Below are 18801 nucleotides of genomic sequence, written 5' to 3' on the forward strand. Positions count from 1 at the left end.
CTGGGTTATCTGGCCACGGTCACACGGCGGTAAGTGGTCGGACCTGGAGTGGAACCCAGGGATGAGTGGCTGCAAAATCTGCACTTTGAACAGAAACGATCAGAAAAAGAGGCCAAAGCCGCAGAACCAGGTGCGGGCTGGACCGGTCCCTGCATGTGTGGGCGCAGCGCTCCCTCTAGTGGCCAGTCTGCGACAGGACCGCGCAGGAGAGCGGGACCCCGGACCGCCGCGCGCGCGCGCTCTTTGTCTCTCTCTCTCACACACACACACTCACACACACACACCCTTCACACCTGTTTACTATCTCTCTACGCGGCTGGTGCCTTTGTCTCGGGCTCCCTCTATGCCTGTCAGTTTCTCTGTCATAGCCTGGGTCCCTTTGTCTACACCCGGGGTTCTCACTCGCTGTTGCTCATTAGCATCTGGAGAGCTTTCAAATCCCCCCGGGCCCAGGGCACGCCCCGGAGCGACGATGGGCCAGAGCCCCTTCTCTCGCCATCGTCGATTGCGGGGTACGAGCCTCAGAGAGGAGGGCAGGGTTGATCTCGGGCGTTGGAGTCCCCTAGCCTGCGGCGGCCTCTCGGTTCCCTGACTTCCTCCGTCAGCGCCACCCTCCGGGCACCCCGCGGGCCCTCTGAGGCCCCGGCCACCCTCCTCTCCGCTCCCCTCACCCCGTCCCCCTCGTCACTTGCCCTGGTACTCGTTGGGACTGCCAGTCCACTACCCCCGTCACTTGCTCACTCTTCGTCAGTCCCCTTCTGCCAGGACCACCCGCCTCGTCCTGCTTGGGCTCTGCAGACCACCACAGCCGCTGCCCTGGGGGCCCCCGACTCCTGTGCCACCTCCCGGTGCGGTGCCTGCCTGGCAAGGCGCCGGCGTCCGCCGGCGCTGCTCGGGAAAGCCACGCACCAGGCGGGTGTGCGCCTTTAACTCACGGCGGCGAGTCTCGTCGGGGCCCCCCTCGCCGCCCCCCGCCCCGCCGTCTCCCAGGAGCTCCCCGCCTCTTTCTGAGCCGCGCTGCTCGAGTCTGGCTCTGCCCTGACTCTCCTAGGCCTCTCGGTGGGGCCTGAGGCGCTGCGCGTCTAACCAGCTCCTAGGTGGTGCCAACGCTCCGGTCGGTGGACCCCACTCTTAGCGACAGGGTCTTGGAGGGCTCTTTTCCCACCTCTCCTCCCTCCTGAACCCTGACTTCCACTTCACCGAGATGACAGATGGATCCGGTGCTCGCCTGCATCAAACCATGAGCCCACCCAGCTCCCCGCTCCTCCTCGACTTCCTTCCAGCTGCTGCCGTGGGGGAAGCCCCTTCTCCTGGGGAGGCCAATACCCCACCCTCCCCGTTGGCAGGAAACTTGCGTTTTCTGGACTTGCCGCTCTCCCCAGCTCCGTCAGCCTCGCCTCCTTCTCCAGGAGCATCCCACTGGGCACCCAAGCTCTGGCCTCCTCCTTGGCCCCATATCTCCACCCAAATCTTCCGTCTCCTGCACAGACTTCTTCATTATCCTCTGTTCTGTCACCTCCCAGTAGCTGTTTGTTCTTATGATGGTCTTCACTTTCCTCTTTAAAATAAAGTTTTAATTTTTGTTCAAGGTAAGCATGCCCATAGTTTAGAAGCAATAAACATAGGCAGCCCTCACCCCATTTTCCACTTCTCAGAAATAAACCATTTCAACTTCTTTAGCTGATTAGTAGTCGTCATTTTTACCCCCGTGTCTCCTACAAAACACGCCTACATTGCTTCTTTTTCGGTTTTAGGCATTATTTATCAACTTCTGATTCTGGAAGATGACAGTTGTTTTTAGCTGCCTTCCATCAGCTTCCTCTCCTACCCTCTCCTCCTGCCCCCCACCCTTCCAATACAGGTGCATCTCGGCATTGGTGAGCTCAGTAGTGTTTACGTATTGTGGAAACATTATTTACAGCTCTGTGTGTTATACTATGATTCCTTTCCCTTATCTGCACAAAAGTTTTGTTCTCCTGGGTTTGATAACTTTTTTGGCAAGGAGGGTGCTTGGTTTTCTATGTGCTCATGCCTAATTCAACTGCACATTCTCTCTCAGTTGTGTGAATCTCTCAAAAGATTCAAATACACACAGCAACTCTGTGAATAACAAAAAAAAAACAATGAATTGTACACTTTATACCTAGTAGTGTCATTGCAGGGTCACATGGCAAATGTATATTCCACTTCTTTAGGAACTGCCAAACAGTCCTCCACAGTGGCTGTGCCATTTTGCATTCCCACCAACAGTGAATAAGTGCTCCTATCTCTCCACATCTTCTCCAGCTCTGGTAGTTCTGTCTGTCAGTAGTGGCCATTCTGATAGATGTGGAATGATATCTCATTATAGTTTTGATTTGCATTTCCCTAATCATTAGTGATGTTGAACATTTTCTCATGTGGTGTTTTTTTTTTTTGCCATTTTTTATTTATTCTTTAGACAAATGTCTATTCAAGTCCTTTACCCATTTTTTCATCGGGTTGTGTTTTTTATTGTTGAGTTGCAACATCTCTTTATATATCATGGATATTAAATCCTTATTGGACATGTGATTTCCAAATATTTTCTCCCATTGAGTCTGCTGCCTTTTCACCGTTTTGACAAAGTCCTGTGAGGTGCAAAAGTGTTTAATTTTGAGGAGGTACCATTCACCTATTTTTTCTTTTCTTGTGCATGCTTTGGGTATAAGTTCCAAGAAACTACTCCTACCACAAGATCTTTAAGATGTTTCCCTACATTTTCTTCTAGTAGTTTTATGGTCCAGGCTTTTATATTTAGGTTTTCGATCCATTTTGAGTTGATTCTTGTACAGGGAGTGAGATAGGGGTTCTCTTTCATTCTTTTGGTTATATATATCTAGTTCTCCCAGCACCATTTGTTGAAGAGACTGTTTTGTCCCGTTAACATGGTCTTGGTAGGTTGGTCAAAAACCAGTTGACTGTAGAAGTGAGGGTTTATTTCTGGGTTCTCAATTCTGTTCCACTGATCAGTGTGTCTCTCTTTATGCCAGTACTATGCTGTTTTGACTGCTGTAGCTTTGTAATATGTTTCAAAGTAAGGCAGTGAAATTCCTCCCAAGTTGTTCTTTTCTAGAATGCTTATGGCTATTTGGGTGCACTTTCCCTTCCAGATGAATTTGGTAATTGTCTTTTCTAATTCTGTAAAGAAGCTGTTGGAATTTTGATTAGCATTGCATTGAATCAATAAATCCCTTTGGATAGGTTTGACATCTTCACAATGTTTAGTCTTCCAATCCATGAACACAAAATGTCTTTCCTTTTGTTTAGATCTCCATTGATTTCTTTTAGCATTGTTTTGTCATTTTCTGCATATAGGTCCTATACTTTTTTTAAAAAAAAAGATTTATTTATTTATTTTCCTCCCTTCCCATCCTCCCAGCCTGCTGTTTTTGTTGTCTGTGTTGTCTTCATTTCTCATTTTCTTTTCTCTAGGATTCACCAAGATTCGATCCTGGAGACCTCTGATGGGGAGAGAGGTTCCCTGTCAATTGCGCCACCTCAGTTCCTGGTCTCTGCTGTACTTCACCTTGACTCTCCCTTTGTCTCTCTTTTGATGTATCATCATCTCGCTGTGTGACTCACGTGCGCAGGCACTGGCTCACCACGCGAGCGCTTGTGTGGGCACTCGCGTGGGCACTGGCTCGCCGTGCAGGCACGCTTTCTCTTCTTCTCTTTCACCAGGAGGCCCCAGGGATCGAACCCAGGTCCTCCCATATGGTAGGTGGAAGCTCTATCACTTGAGTCACATCCACTTCCCAGGTTCTGTACTTCTTTGGTTAAATTGATTCCTAAGTATTTGAGTCTTTTTGCCACATCCACTTCCCAGGTTCTGTACTTCTTTGGTTAAATTGATTCCTAAGTATTTGAGTCTTTTTGTTGCTATTGTAAATGGGATTTCCCCCCGATTTCCTCCTCAGATTGTTTAGTACTAGTGTACTGATTTTTGTGTGTTGATCTTGTGTTCTGCCACTTTGCTGAACTCATTTATTAGCTCAAGTAGCTTTGCTGTAGACATTTCAGAATTTTCTAAATATAGGATCATGTAATAAGCAAATAGTGAGAGTTTCACTTCCTCTTTTCCTATTTGAATGCTTTTAATTTTTTTGTTCTTGTCTAATTGCTCTTACTAGAACTTCTAGGACAATATTGAATAACAATGGTGACAGTGAGCATCCTTGTTTTGTTCCTGATCTTAGAGGGAAAGCTTTTAACCTTTCCCCATTGAGTACGATGTTGGCTGTGGGTTTTTCATATATGCCTTTTACCATATTGAGGAATTTTCCTTCTATTCCTATCTTTTGAAATGTTTTTATCAAGAAAGGATGCTGGATTTTGTGGAATGCCTTTTCTGCATCGATTGAGATGATCATGTGGTGTTTGTCCTTCAATTTGTTAATGTGTTGTATTACATTGATTGATTTTCTTATGCTGAACCAGGCTTGCGTACCAGGAATAAATCCCACTTGGTCGTGATGTATAAGTCTTTTGATATGCTGTTGGATTCAATTTGCAAGTATTTTGTTGAGAATTTTTGCATCTATGTTCATTAGAGAGACTGGTCTGTAATTCTCTTTTCTTGTAGTATCTTTACCTGGCTTTGGTATTAGGGTGATACTGGCTTCATAAAATGTGTTAGGTAATTTTTCCTCCTCTTCAATTTTTTGGAAGACTTTAGCAGGATTGGTGTTAGTTCTTTTTGAAATGCTTGGTAGAATTTACCTGTGAAGTTATCTGGTCCTGAACTTTGCTTTGTTGGGAGATTTTTGATGATGTGTTTAATCTCTTTATGTGTGATTGGTTTGTTAAGTTTTTATATTTCTCGTAGTGTTGGTGTAGTTGTTTGTGCCTTTCTTTCTTTTTTTTTTAATAATTTTTTTATCCCCACCCCTTTGTCGCTTTTTTGCTTGCTGTCTCCTTTCTGTGTCCATTTGCTGTGCGTTCTTCTGTGTCTGTAGGTTTTTAAAATTTTTATTTAATTATTCCCACCCGCTCTTGCGGCTTGCTTGCTGTACATTCTTCTGCATTTTTGCTTGTCTCCCTTTTTGTTGTGTCACCTTGCTGAGTCGGCTCTCCGTGTGCTTGTGGGCCAGCGGCACACCGTGGCACCCGGACCAGCCGCCCTCCGCAGCATGCGGGTGAGCCTGCTTTCACAAGGAGGCCCTGGGACGCGAACCCAGGGCCTCCCACATGGTAGACGGGAGCCTAATGATTAAGCCACAGCCGCTTCCCTGTTTGTGCATTTCTAAGAATTTGTCCATTTCATCTAGGTTGTCTAGTTTGTTGGCATACAGTTTCTCATAATATCCTCTTATGATCCTTTTTATTTCTGTAAGGTCAATCATAACTACCCCCCCTTTCATCTCTAATTGTATTTATTTGCATCTTCTCTCTTTTTTTCTTTATTAGTCTAGCTAGGGGTTTGTCTATTTTATTGATTTTCTCAAAGAACTACATTTTGGTTTTGTTGATTTTCTATATTGTTTCGTTTTGTTTTCGATTTCATTTATTTCTGCTCTAATCTTTATTATTTCTTTCCTTCTTCTTGCTTTGGGATTGGTTTGCTGTTCTTTTTCTAGTTTCTCTAGTTGTTCAGTTAAATCTTTGAGTTTAGTTCTTTCTTCTTTTTTAATATAGGCGTTTAGGGCTATAAATTTCCCTCTCAAGACTGCCTTCACTATATCCCACAAGTTTTGATAAGCTGTGTTCTCATTTTCATTTGTCTCAATATATTTACTGATTTCACTTCCAATTTCTTCTTTGACGCAGTGATTATTTAGGAGTGCGTTGTTTAGCCTCCACACATTTGTGAATTTACCTTTTTCCTGTCTATTATTGATTTCCAGTTTCATTCCATTATGATCTGAGAAGGTGCTTTGTATAATATCAGTCTTTTTATATTTATTGAGAGCTGCATGGTGCCCTAACATGTGGTCTATCCTGGAGAAAGTTCCATGGGCACTTGAGAAGACGGTCTAACCCGCTGAGTTTGGATGCAATGTTCCGAACACGTCTTGTTAGGTCTAAGTTGTTTATCATATTGTTCAAGTTCTGTTTCCTTGTTGATATTCTGTCTAGTTGTTGTATTTAATGATGTGAGTTAGGTATTGAAGTCTCCAGTGACGATTGTAGAAATGTCTATTTCTCCCTTCAGTTTTGCTAGAGTTTGTCTCACATATTTTGGGGCACCTGATTAGGTGCATAGATGTTTATGACTGTTATATCTTCCTGGTGGATTGTCCCTTTTATACTATATAATGGCTTTCTGTGTCTCTTATAACTTATTTGCATTTAAATTCTGTTTTGTCTGATATTAGTATAGCTACCCCTGCTCTTTTTTGGTTACTTTTTGCATGGAATATCTTTTCCAGCCTTTCACTTTCAGCCAGTTGGTATCCCCTGGGTTTAAGGTGAGTCTCTTGTAAGCAGCATATGGATGGCTCATTTTTTTTTAATCCATTGTCTCAGCTTAAATCTTTTGATTGGAGAGTTTAATCAATTCAGATTCAATGATATTACTGTAAATGCATTATTTACTTCTACCATTTTATTCTTTGGTTTTCATATGTCATATTTTCTTCTGTCTTTTTACTCTTTTTGGCTATCCTTTCTACTGTTCTTTCTTTTATACTCTCCTCCAAGCCTCTCTCTGCTGTTTTTTTCTTTCAGACTTTAAGGCTTCCTTTACTATTTCCTGCAAAGATGTATTCTTGTTTACTAACTCTCTAAGTTTCTGTTTGCGAATATTTTATACTTCCTTCATATTTGAAGGACAATTTTACTGGATAAAGAATTCTTGGCTGGCAGTTTTCCTCTTCCAGTGTCCTAACTTTATTACACCACTGTCTTTTTGCCTCTATAATTTCTGATGAGAAATCCATGCTAAGTCTTACTGGGTGTCCCTTATATGTGATGCTTTGCTTCTCCCTTGCTGCTCTCAGGATCTTCTCTTTATCTTTGACATTTGACATGTATGTATCCAAGTATGTGTCTTGGATTAGGTTTATTTGGATTTATTCTGATTGAGATACGGTGTACTTCTTAGACATGTAAGCTCATTTCTTTTGTGAGAGTTGGGAAATTTTCAGCTATTATTTCCTCAAATACTCTTTCTGCCTCCTTTCCCTTCTCTTCTCCTTCTGGAACTCCTATGACACCTACGTTGTTGCATTTCATGTTGTCCTTCAACATCCTGATCCCCTGCCCCAATTTTTCCTTTTTTTTCTCTTTCTTTTCTTTTCTCTCTTTAATTTCAACTGTCTGTCTTAGGTATCACTTACACTTTTTTCTCTCAGTTCGAGTCTGCTGTTGTACACCTCTAATGTGTTTTTGATCTCACCCGTTGTGTCTTCCATTCCCATGTGCTCTGTTATTTTTCTATTCAGGATTTCAAATTCTTCTTTGATGCTCAATGTCTTCTTGATGTCATTTATCTCTTTACCATATTGCTTTTCAACTCAATTTGATTTAGGAAATTTGTGTGCTTCTCGTTAATTAATTGTCTCAAATTCTGCGTCTCTTCTGGGGCTTTGATGCATTCCTTTTCTTGGGCCATGTCTTTCAGTTTCTTAGTATGGCTCATAATTTTTTGCTGATGTCTAGGCATCTGATTAGGATGGTAGTTTACTCAAATGCTCAATTTCTCTGTCTTTCATAGGGATTTAGTGGAGGGAAGCTGTGTGTTAGTGCTGCTCTTTGATTCTTGGTTGAATCTGGATCCTTAGGATTGTCCCTTGTTAGTTGCTCAAAACTGTGCTCTGGACCCAGTAATGGGTTGTAGATCTGCTTCCTAAGGTCTTGAGGAGGGAGGTTATAAAGGCTGGAAAAAGCCTTAAACTTTTAATTTTCTCACACACACTTCCTTGGTCTGCCAGCAGATGGCGAGCTTGGACAGCCCTCTCAGTTAAACGCTTGCTTGGAGTGTGTTTACTGCAACCCAGACGGGATCAATGTGATAGAGGTTTCTTCCTGGAGGCTAGCAGCCTTGTAATTCAGACTTTCTCAGAGGCAGTTCTCCAGCCTTCTCTCGCAGCCCTGTCCCTTTTCCTGGGTAGGAAATAATTCCACTCCCCTCTGCATCCTCAACAATCAGTCCTGGTTAGTAGAGAGAGAGACTGGGTGGGCCGGATCTCTTTAGTTCCACAAGGCAAATAATGGTGTGGCCCCCACCGGCCTGGAAGGGCTAGTGGGACACAGTAGACTAAGTTTGTGGGTCAAAAGCTGCATCAGCCTTAGGCTGTGTCCCTCCTTTTCTGGGGGCAGTGGATCCCTGGATTCCCCTTTGTCCGTAGTCGGCTCAGAGGCCTGAGAATTCTAAAGTGTCTTTAGTGTGGGGGAGGGTGCCGGCAGTAGCAGCTGCTGGTTTCAACTCACAGTTTTGCCATTGCGCTTCCCCTTCTTTGTCCCTTTCTCTTCTGGGTGGTGTCCAGCATTCGCCTGGTGTTCTAAACCCTAGAAAATCATTTTCCAGGCTGTTTCAGCCTGTCCTCTAGCTATTTTTCTGGGAGAGAAGAGAGTCCCATGTCTCTCTAGTCTGCCGTCTTCCCAGAAGTTAATTGTGTGCTTTAAAAGGGTGACTTTTTATGGCATGTGAGTTGTATCTCAATAAGGCTATTATTTTTAAAAAGTACAAATGCATTAGGCATTCTATCAATTTCATTTCCTTGAAGAAATTGCCTCTAGAACCTCCTGACTTATTCCGGTGGGTACGGCCTGACCTCCAGGCCTGCTGCCCAGAGAAGCTGCCCTTTCTCTTCACCATCATCCTGGGATTCTCTTTCACCATCATCCTGGAGAGTCCCATCACCTCTCTCTTGTGTTGGATCCTCTGTTTCCTGGACCCCAGGCCTTACTCTTTTTTTGTTTACTCCCTTGTTTTAGTGAAACAGATCTTCTAGTAGCTTTCTGAGGAAAAGATGCTTGGGAGGTAAATTTTTGGAGCCTTTGCAAAACTGAAAATATCTTTTTTCTACTGTCACTTTATTAATAGTTTGGCTAGGGTTAGAATTCTAGACTGGAAATAAGCTTCTTTCATACTTTTATAAACATAGTCTTCTGGTTTTGTTGTTGAGAAGCCTGATGCCATTATGATTCTTGAAACTTCATAGACTCGTCCAGAATTCTCTTCTTGTCCCTGTGTTCTGAAATTTACCGGTGATTAGCTTTGATATGGTTCTATTTTTATCTTTTGGCTGTGCACTCAACAATTTGGAAACCCAGATCCTTCAGTTCTGGTAAATTTTTGAAATGTCTCATCGACTGTGTGCTCTCCTCTACTTTCTCTGTTCTCTCTTTCTAAACTCTTTTGTTCAGGTGTTAGACCAGCCCTCTAATGTTCTGGCCTTTTCTTTTCTACCTTCCACATTGTGGCAGCCATGGAGTTACCCTGTTTGGTTCCCTCTTTGAGAAAGAACTTATTCATCTGCAAGGAGTGCAGGTAGCTGACAGCCTGCAATGGCTGTGCCTTCAAGACCTGCTGGTTTTGGAGGCAGGACCAGCGACTTCTTGGACAGCCCCAGCCAATGACTGAGCACGGCAGAGACACGGGACCTGACCCTTTCCGTCCCGTGTGGAGCTCTTCTGGTGGGCAGCCTCTGATGGGGAGCTCCTCACGGTGCTGGCTGGGACTTCACTACATCTGCATGGCATTCTGAGGTGCTCCCTGCGCAGTTCTATTTCCTTCCCTCTTTCTTTCGCAGGTGTCACATCTGCATTATGGCTTGATGACTCTCCTGGTCCAAGGCTGCTTTCGCTTTCTTTATTTTCCCCATGCATTATCTCCCTCTCCTCGCAAAAAAAAGAGAACAAAACAAGTTTCTTGCACTCCTAACTCCATCTCAGCATCTGTTTTATTGGAGGACCTGAACTGACAAGTGTGTTTACGTTTTTGCTCTACTTTTTGGGAAATTAACTCAACTTTATCTTCTAACCCAGGGAGCAGCAATTTTTTTTCCTGGAAACAATAGTAAATATTTTAAGCTTTGTGGGCCACATGGCTTCTGTCAGAACTACTCATATCTGCCGTTGCAGTGAAAAGCAGATAGGCAGCATATAACCCAATGGGAATGGCTACATTCCAATAATACTTTATTTATAAAAACAGGTATTATGGGCTAGAGTTCGTCAACCCTTTTCTAACTCATACATTTTTTTAAAATTAAGTCTTTCTGCTGTGATGTCTTCATTTACAAGAGGTTTTTTGTTTTGTTTTATTTGAAGTTGAGTTTTTTAAATAGCATCTAGTTTTTATTTCATGATTGCAGTATATTTTTTTGAATCTCTGAATATATTAACCATAGTTTTGTTTTTAAGTTTTCTTTTCCCTGCATATTCTTGGTTCCCTCTAAATTGTGTTTTCCTGTCTTTGTTCTGCCTCATGTCTTAGAGGCTCTTCTCAAATGTGGATGATCCCTGGCTATCCGCTCATTAGAAGAGAGTTGAAAAGCTGATAGAAATCGGCTGCCTCTGTGTGTGTTTGGGGTGGGTCATTGAGTGGGGTGGAGCTTTCTAGGGAGATGGAAAATGTTTATCTTGATGGCAGCATGAAACACACAGGTATATACAATTGTCAAAACTCAGCAAATTGAGCACGTAAGCTTTTTGCATTTCTCTGTAGGTAAACTATGCCCTATTTTAAAACAATAAGAATAAAATGTATTAAAGCAAGCCTAAGGGAAGCCCTGGGGTGGGGGTGTGTGTGTGTGGAGTAGGGCTTGTGGATTCAGGGGCTTAATACAGAGAATTCCGGGGGCGGTTCACTGGGAAATCCCTTTGTCCACACACAGGTGTACTCTCAGCTAGTTGGACTGTACGATAAAAGACAGAACCAGTAAAATCAGAAAAGCAATTCGGAGGAAACAGAAACTATGCAAGAAGAAAACGAAAAGAAACAAAGAGACGGGAAACAAAACAGCGATAACAAAATACCCATCATGAATATATTCAGAGATGGAAGCGAACAAACTCGGGCGGGGGAGGGGCGGGGGGGGCATTGCCTGGAGAGTTTAGACCTGACTCCCGCGTCTGGGAGCCAAGACTGGACGGGGGGCTCCGGGTGGGGGTGGGCGGGGTCTTCCCACGGTCATCCCGTGACGTTCACCTCATCTCTGCGTTGGGTACAGTGACCCCCCTATGGGTGCCCAGGTTCCCGGGTCCAGAGACCCTCGGTCCTGTCCCCTCTGGGCTCTGTCGCGGTGGGGGAGGGGCAGCGGCCCAGAGGAGCTGAATGGGGAAGAAAATATGAGGCTTAGGCCCTTCTTAAGCCAATCCTCCTGTGCTTATTTTTAAGCCCCAGCTTTCCTCCCATTTCCAGAGATACTTAGTCCATTAAGACCAGCACCTTGTGGGGTGGGGGGTGGGGAGACAGTCTGGGGGGGTAAGTTTTGCTGTCCCTTGGCTTTTCTGATCTCAGGTTAGAGTTCACTGCAGAGCAACTCTGGGTCTGCTCAGTTAGCGAGCCCGCGTCTGCCCCGTGGGTCTGCTCAGTTAGCCAGCCGGCGTCTGCCCCGCAGGTCCTAAACGTGGTCGCTCGTGCCTCCTCCTTCAGTTTATTTGCTCTTGCTGATTCATACTGTGGATAGCAGACTAATGCCCCCCCCACGCCGATGCCCACGGCCTGGTGCCTGGTAATTGTGAATAAGTGACTTCCTAAGGCAAATGGCACTTAGCAAATGCGATTAAGGTTAAAGACCTTGAGACGTGGAGAGTCTCTAATCACATAAATCACTCAGAGCAGAGACCTTTCCCCAGCTGCGGTCGGAGAAAGGGCCTGTGATGACGGAAGCCGGGCCTGAGGGGTAGACCCTGCTGGAGGAAGGGGCCTAAGAGCCAAGGACGGCCACAGTGACCTCTGGAAGCCGGGAAAAGGTAAGGAAGTGGATTCTCCCCTAGAGCTTCCAGAAGGGAGGCCTCCCAGCCAGCACTTCCATCTTAGCCCAGGGAGAGCGGCCTCGGACTTCCGACCTGTAGAACTAGACGGTGACAAGCGTGGCCTGTTATAAACCGCCGAGTGTGTGGTCTTGTGTTCTGGAGGCAAGAGATGACTGACACACACACCTTAGAAAAATCCATTCACTGTCCTTTTGAGGGCGGTTTCAGGAGATAGAGGAGTTCGATGAGTGTCCAATCTGCCATCTTTAACCAGAGCTCTCCACTGAAATCTGATTTTGCCTCCACCCCGTCCTGAACTGTTCTCCAAGTTGCCCTGTGACTTTGTGTTGCTGGGACTGTTCTCGTTTTCCTTGACTGTTGCGCAGCTTTTGAGCCCGGTAGCCCCTCCCTTGCTCCTTCTTGAGGGTCTCTTCTCTTGTTCTGTAACTCCACATGCCCCTGGTTTCCTCCTACTTCACCAGCTGTTTCTTCTCTGCCACCCTAGTTGGCTTCCCTATAAAGCCTCTTCAATGTTGGCCTCGATCCTTGGCCTCGGGCCTCGATCCGGGAGCCTCCCTCTTACTGGGATGATCTCATCCAGTGGATGGCTTTAAATGCCACCTTTGTGCTGAGGATACCCATATTTCTAGTGCCAGCCAAGAAACCCCTCCTTTGAGCCCCAGACTCTTATTACTACCTCCCCCCTTGATGTCTTCACAGGCTGCTCAAATTCAGAATGTCCATGGTAGAGTTCTTGAGTTTCTCACTAGACCTCTCCCCTCCCCTTGAGTCTCCCCATCATCTACGCAACAATAGGTTGCATGGGTCGGGGGAGAGGGTAGACATCCATCCGAGAAACCCCAGATCCTTCCTTTCTTTCTCTAACCCATCAGCAAATTCCGTGGGTTCTGTCCCCGAAGGGTGATTAGGAGGCATCTACTCCCCCACCTCTGGTGCCCTGCCTTGGTCCGGGCCCCTGGTCCATCACAGTGAGCTCCACGCTGGTTTCCCACAACCGCTCTGGCCTGACTGCCGTCGACAGGCCCCAGAGCAAACCGAGGGATTGTCTAAAGTGCCAATCAGGCTCTATCATTCCCCCCACTTAAAAGCCCCCAAAGGCTTCCTGGTCATATCCAGAATAAAACCCAGCCTCCTCGCCGTGGCCAAAGAGCCCATGTGCTCTGCCCTTCGCTGCCCCTCTCTCCTCACCCGACATCCCCCTAGCCACCTGACCTGACACTTCCTTGAACTCTAGCCTCCTCCAGTCCTTTGCACTTGCTGTTCCCTTTGCCTGGAATGTGCCCCCTACTCCCAAAGGCCAGCTCCTTCCCATTCTTTAGGTCTCAGACAGTGCCTTCCCCACCATCCCTCTCTAGTTCCTTATCAGTGGCTTTTGGACTTAAATGATCTTATTTATTTGTTTGTTTCCTTGTTTTGTGTTTGACTCTCCCATTAGGCTATAAGCCCCATGAGATCAGGGATGCTGTTAAATTTGTTGAATGAGTGAATGAATACATTGGGCACCTGTGATGTGCCAGTGCTTTCAGGTACACCAAATTATTGCATTTTTACAAGCACCCTGTGTCACAGGCTGACTGTTTCCCAGCTTCTCTTGCAATTAGGTGTTCTGACCAATGAATGTGGGCAGCAGTGAGGGAGAGAGCTTCCAGCTTTGGCCCGTAAAAAGTCATGCGTGAGTGTGAGTAGATTTCAATACAACTGCTAAAATAAATATTCATGCCTGATCTCCACTCCTTTCTTTATCATCTGCCAGCTGGATGCCGAGGATCCAGCAGTGGATTCTGAGGCCTGGGGTGGCAAACGTCACCAGACGGGAGAGGCCTGGGTCCCTGAAAGACTGTGTGGAGCAGAACCAGCCTCTAGACTTTGCATAAGTAGGGCATCAGCCTCTGCTTTGTGAAGCCACTGAGATTTCAAGGTTTTTTTTTTGTTGTTGCAACAGCTAGTCTCACCTTAATGAATGCATCAAAGCACCCTATGTAGGTGGCGGGGTGATACTTTGGTTGACAATTTGTCATCGATTGCAGATGTGTTCTTCCCAGGGCTGTTTCTTGCATCATTCCACAACAGAAGCCGAGGGCTGGGCGCTCGCACCTCTCCTACGGCCCACTGCACGGCGTGTCTTTGTTCAAGGGAGTGCCCGTCTTGTCCTCGCTAGAAGGAGCGCTCCCCCAGGGAAGAGCTTCTGCCTTGTTCACCCCTAGAGTCTCAGCATCTGGTCCCCAGGAGGCCTCAGGGGAAGTTTGTTAAACACACCAGTGAGTGAGCTGGTTACCCTCACGGTCACTGCTTCTCTGTCCCTGAAAGTGCCTGGGAAAGTCTCACCCCTTCATTTTACAAAGCCCCAAAGAGAAGAAAGGGCTCCCCAAGGGTCAGGCAGAACTAGCAGAACTGGCATGCCCCGCTGCTGCTAACAGAGCGGCAGGCTGTTCAGGGGGGAGTGCTGGTGCCTTGCAGGTCTGGGCCAAGCCCGGGTGCGGGGGGGGCACTGCCCCCAAGGTGACCCCACCCCGCCTCACTGCCCCACTGCCCTTCCTCCAGAGCCTTCCCTCCCACCTTCCCCAACCAGCCTTCCCGGCTCCCGCAGCCTGGGCGTCCACATCACTCGGTATTTTTAGCTCCACCACCTGGCACCTGTGGTCACTGTCTCTGCCCGGCGTGGCAGTGCCCCCTCCCCAGGCCTTAAAGGGCCATTGCCCTCTGGCTAGAAAGGAGACTGGCTCCCAAATAGAGCCCCTGCACAGGGAAGGAGGCAAAAGGGCATCCTCTGGCAGGGGGGGGAGGGTCCCCAAAGTTGGAGGAGAGAGCTAGGGGGAGAAGGAGGAGAGCAGGATCTCATGGCTGTCAGACTCTAAGGCTTGTGCCATCTCATTTTGGAGTTTCCCAAATGCCCGTTTGGATGAGTCTCTCACCCGCAGAACTGGTTAATATCACACATCCGGCCCCTCCGAGACCTGAGGCTGAAGAGTGTCCCAGGTGGGCCTGGGAATGTGCATTTTTAAAGAGTAAACGCAGATGATTCTGCTGTCCTATCTTCCTATGCCATATTAATTCATTTGATCATTCATTCATTCATTTAACAAGCATTTTGAGCTCCTCCTGTGAAAATAGCCCAAACCCATTGCTTTGGAGTTGGAAGAGCACTGCCGCCCCCCATCTCCCTGGAGGCTGCTGACTGGCCTCTGCTGTGCCGCTCACCCTCCCGGGGCTCGCCCCGGCTCCTGCAGCTCAGCGTCCCGGCCCTGTGTGATCAGGCCCCGCTGCCCTCGCCAGCCGCATCGCTACCATCCCCACGACAATGTCTTTTCCATGCCCCTGGGCCTTTGCTTCTGCCACACCCGCTGCCCGTGCTGCCCTTTCCTCAACTCTCTCCACCACCTGGAAGAGGACACGTGCTTTGCGGTGGGGTCTCCGTGGGCCCCTGCAGCCCAGGAGGGCAGTGTCTCCCTGACTTCCTGAGCCCACGTGCCCGCCGCCATCCGATCCCGTGCTGAAAGGATCCGCTTTCTCGCCTCTCTCTGTGCAGGCTGTGACTCTGTGAGAGCCCATCGCTCCCCCGCCGCAGAGCCTGACCCTCTGTCGCTGCTCGGTCCCTGCCTGTCCAATGAGAAGCCAACAGCCATGGCCCGGGCATCCTCCCATTTCACAGATGAGGAGGTGGAGGCCCATGCTGGGGAAATAAATGGCCCAGGGTCCAGTAGAGAGACGAAGGGAGGACTGCAGGAGCCCCCACCCCATCCTCCCGCCAGGGGCCTGGAGGGGGCCCCTGGCTCCGCCTGGGCCTGCCGTTCTCCCTGACAGGACAGTGCTGTCTCAGGAAGTTTGGGGGGGCCAGGCCATAGCAGAAGTGACCCGTCTCCCCTGCAGGTTTGCCATCCATTCCTGGAACCTGTGGTCACAGTTTGGGTAATGCACTTGGCTGGAGCCAGGCTTTCCTTGCAGGTGGGGGTGGGCAGAGCTGGCAAAAAGAACCATGGTTCCTAGAGCGTGACCCCCCCATCCCTCCCCCCATATAGGTGCCTAGAACTCACACTCACACACACTCACCCCCAGATACAGCCACACAGCCACACAAATCTGTATTCTCTCTTTCTTTTCTCCCTCCCTCCATCCTTCAGTCCCTCCTTCCTAGCTTCCTTCTTCTCTCTCTCTCTCACACACACAAGCATACACATAGGCACACATTCACTTTTAGTGATTCAACAAAGCCTCGACACCTAATAGGAGCCAGCACAGGGCAGGAAGGAAAAGTCACCTCTCTGCTCAGGGTGGGGCAGGGCAAAGGGTAGGGCCTTCCCTGAGGGCTTCCTGGAGGAGGAGGTGGCATTTCAGCTGGGCCTGGATGGAGGAGAGCCAGAGGAAGGGAAGTGTGGGCAGAGGCCGACGTGACCAGTTCCAGGGGGTGACTACGGAGGAGCAGAGCAAGACCAGGTGGGAAGCGTGGGCCTGGCGCGTGCAAGCCTTGAACGTCTGGCCCAGCGTCGTGCTCTGGGAGCGGGGAGCCTTGGAGGGCTCCGAGCAGGGAGGGGCGTGACCACATGGGAGCCGAGAGCCGGGGAGGAGGTCATAGTGACCAGGTGAGAGGCCTGAGTGCCTGCCGCAGGAAGGGGGACGTCAGGAGAGAGTGGGGCGGCCAGCTCGGGTGGACGGGGAGGCGCGGCGGGGCTTGAGGCCCGGGGGCCCGGTCTGAGCCTGTGCTCTCGCCCTGCCCTCCCGCCGCCCACCCGCGGCCCACCGTGAGCACTGACCTCCGCAGCGGGACCTCTTCCAGCAGCTCCTCCTCCTCCTCCCTGTGGAAGCAGACGAAGCAGAAGGCGGGCACATCGCCCACGCCGCAGCCCGTGGGCCAGACCGGGGGCAGCTCCAGGACAGGGCAGGGGTGGCTGGCGGCGGCGGCATTGTCCCCAGCCTGGGCGGGGGTCCCCGAGCCGGCGCGCTCCAGGGTCAGCAGCCTGCCGGCCTCGGGGCCCCGTGCCTGCCTGCTTGCCACCTGTGCCTTCTCGCTCAGGTTACCCGTCGCCCCGGTGGGTGGAAGAGCCCGCGGCTCTGGCTGTTGGGGATGCCTGTCCTGACCCACAGAGGGCTCCGGCCGCAGCGCTGGGCCTCAGGCAGCAGCTCCCAGCCACAAAGGTGACTGGCCGGTGGACAAAGGTCCGGCAGGACCTCTCCCTGCTCCGCGCGGAGCCCTAGGCCCCGCGGCTGCCCGCTCTGCGGCCGCTTGTCAGGGGCAGGACTGGGAGGACAGGCTCGCAGGCAGCCTGCTCATCTGTCCACCTGTCCAGCCACCTGTCCTGCCACCTGTCTTCCTCGGCCAGCCAGCACGACGGTGGCAGCGGGTTCCTTGAGAAAGTTTGTGCTCCCCTGCTGGGGCAGCAGGCCCGGGTGGACTCCGGAACAGAAGGCTGGACCTGAAGCGAAGAGGTGGGCCAGCCCCGGGGAAGGCTGGCACGGCGCTGGCGCTGCCCCCGGCCACAGTGCTGGCCCGGGGAGCCGGGCCCGGCTCCGACTGGAGGCTGGCTCTGTCGGCTCCCTTCCCTGCGACTCCGGTGGCTGCTCTGGCGGCTCAGCTTGGCCGTGGGTATTAATAGCTCCACTTTCACGCTGAAAAGCCCGGAGGTTAACTCCTTCCCTGCCAGAGCTGAGGGCGGCTGGTGGGGCCCGGGAGGCCAGGCAGCCAAAGGGACAGCAGGAAGGGCGGCACCGCGATGCCAGACCCTCCCTGAGCCTGGCCTGGCCTCAGCAGGACCCTCCTCGGATGCCACCTCCTGCCCGCATCTCCATCCAGCTTCGGGGCCCAGGGGGTCTTGGGCTCTGGGCATGACAGCATCTTGGTCGGGGTGCCCTGGCCACCTACACCCTTCACCTGCACCGCCAGGGAGCCGGGGAGGGAGAACGGGGCTGGGTGGCTCTGGGCAGCACCCTGGGAATGGCAGGGCTCTGTGCTCCAGGCAGCATCCGTGGGGCACATCCACGCCTATGTCCACCCATCGCCTCTTTGTTAGGGGAGACCCTCATTCCCTAACAAGCAGCCCCCTCTCCTACTCTGGGCCCAGCTCCACGTTTGAATTCCCTGTGGGGCCCAGAGGAGCCACAGCAGCCCTTGTGGGACCTGGAGACGAGGCAGATACATCCCTCCATGTATCTACTGAGGAGGGTGGGAAGAGCTGGCAGTGGAGGGATCCAAGTGGACTCTGTTTCCTGCTATGTGCCAGCCCCTATGCTGGGTGCTGGGCCCACGGTGTTGGGCAGCTGCCCCTCCTGCCGTGGTGGGGAGAGGCAAGTGGGACCCGGTGCCATTGTACGAATTAGAGAAAGGAGCCTGCCCCCAGGCAGGGGAGCCAGCCTGCAGCAGGGACGGCAGGCAGGGGAGCCAGCCTGCAGCAGGGACGGCAGGCTGGGGCTCAAACCCCGCTCACCTCCCCTGCGGCTGGCACGACAGGCACAGCGGCCCTTGAGGCAACAATAAACAAAGGAAGATGGAGTTCAGACTGTGAAAAGTGGAATGAAGAAAATAAAACCGAGAGGCGCGGGAAAGGCTGATGGGGAGGTGGGGAGGTGGCGTGCTCAGGGAACCCCCGAAGGAGGTGACTCTAGAGCTGAGACCCGAGGGACCAGGAGGAGCCAGCCAGAGGTCTGGAGGGGGCATGTTCCAGCAAGAGGGACCAGCAGGTGCGAATGCTCAGAGGCAAGAGCTGGAGCGGCTGCTGGAGAAAGGGACACAGGAGCTGCAGAGAGTGGGTTGAGGTTTCCAGAGGGCTAAAGAGTGGGGCATCACCCGCAGGGAGAACAGAGTGTGCAAAGGCTCAGAGGCACGTAGGGATGTGCGGTAGACTGAGAGGCAGGAAGGAGGCGCGGTGAGGTAGGGCAGTGAGAGCCGGAGGAGGGAGCATTCCA

The 18801-nt window shown here is 50.1% G+C and overlaps 1 protein-coding gene across 1 annotated transcript in view; it reads right to left on the bottom strand.

Moving 5' to 3' along the window:
- Positions 1-17452, bottom strand: part of SBK1 (SH3 domain binding kinase 1) — a 50913-nt gene extending 33461 nt beyond the window's left edge. The window contains exon 1 of the mRNA XM_058286150.1: positions 16656-17452. The gene's annotated coding sequence lies outside the window, so the exon portion shown is untranslated. The remainder of the gene's footprint in view (positions 1-16655) is intronic.
- Positions 17453-18801: the final 1349 nt, after the last annotated feature.

The sequence above is a fragment of the Dasypus novemcinctus genome, chromosome 23 (genome assembly GCF_030445035.2).
Source record: "Dasypus novemcinctus isolate mDasNov1 chromosome 23, mDasNov1.1.hap2, whole genome shotgun sequence".
In the NCBI taxonomy this organism is placed as follows: domain Eukaryota; kingdom Metazoa; phylum Chordata; class Mammalia; order Cingulata; family Dasypodidae; genus Dasypus; species Dasypus novemcinctus.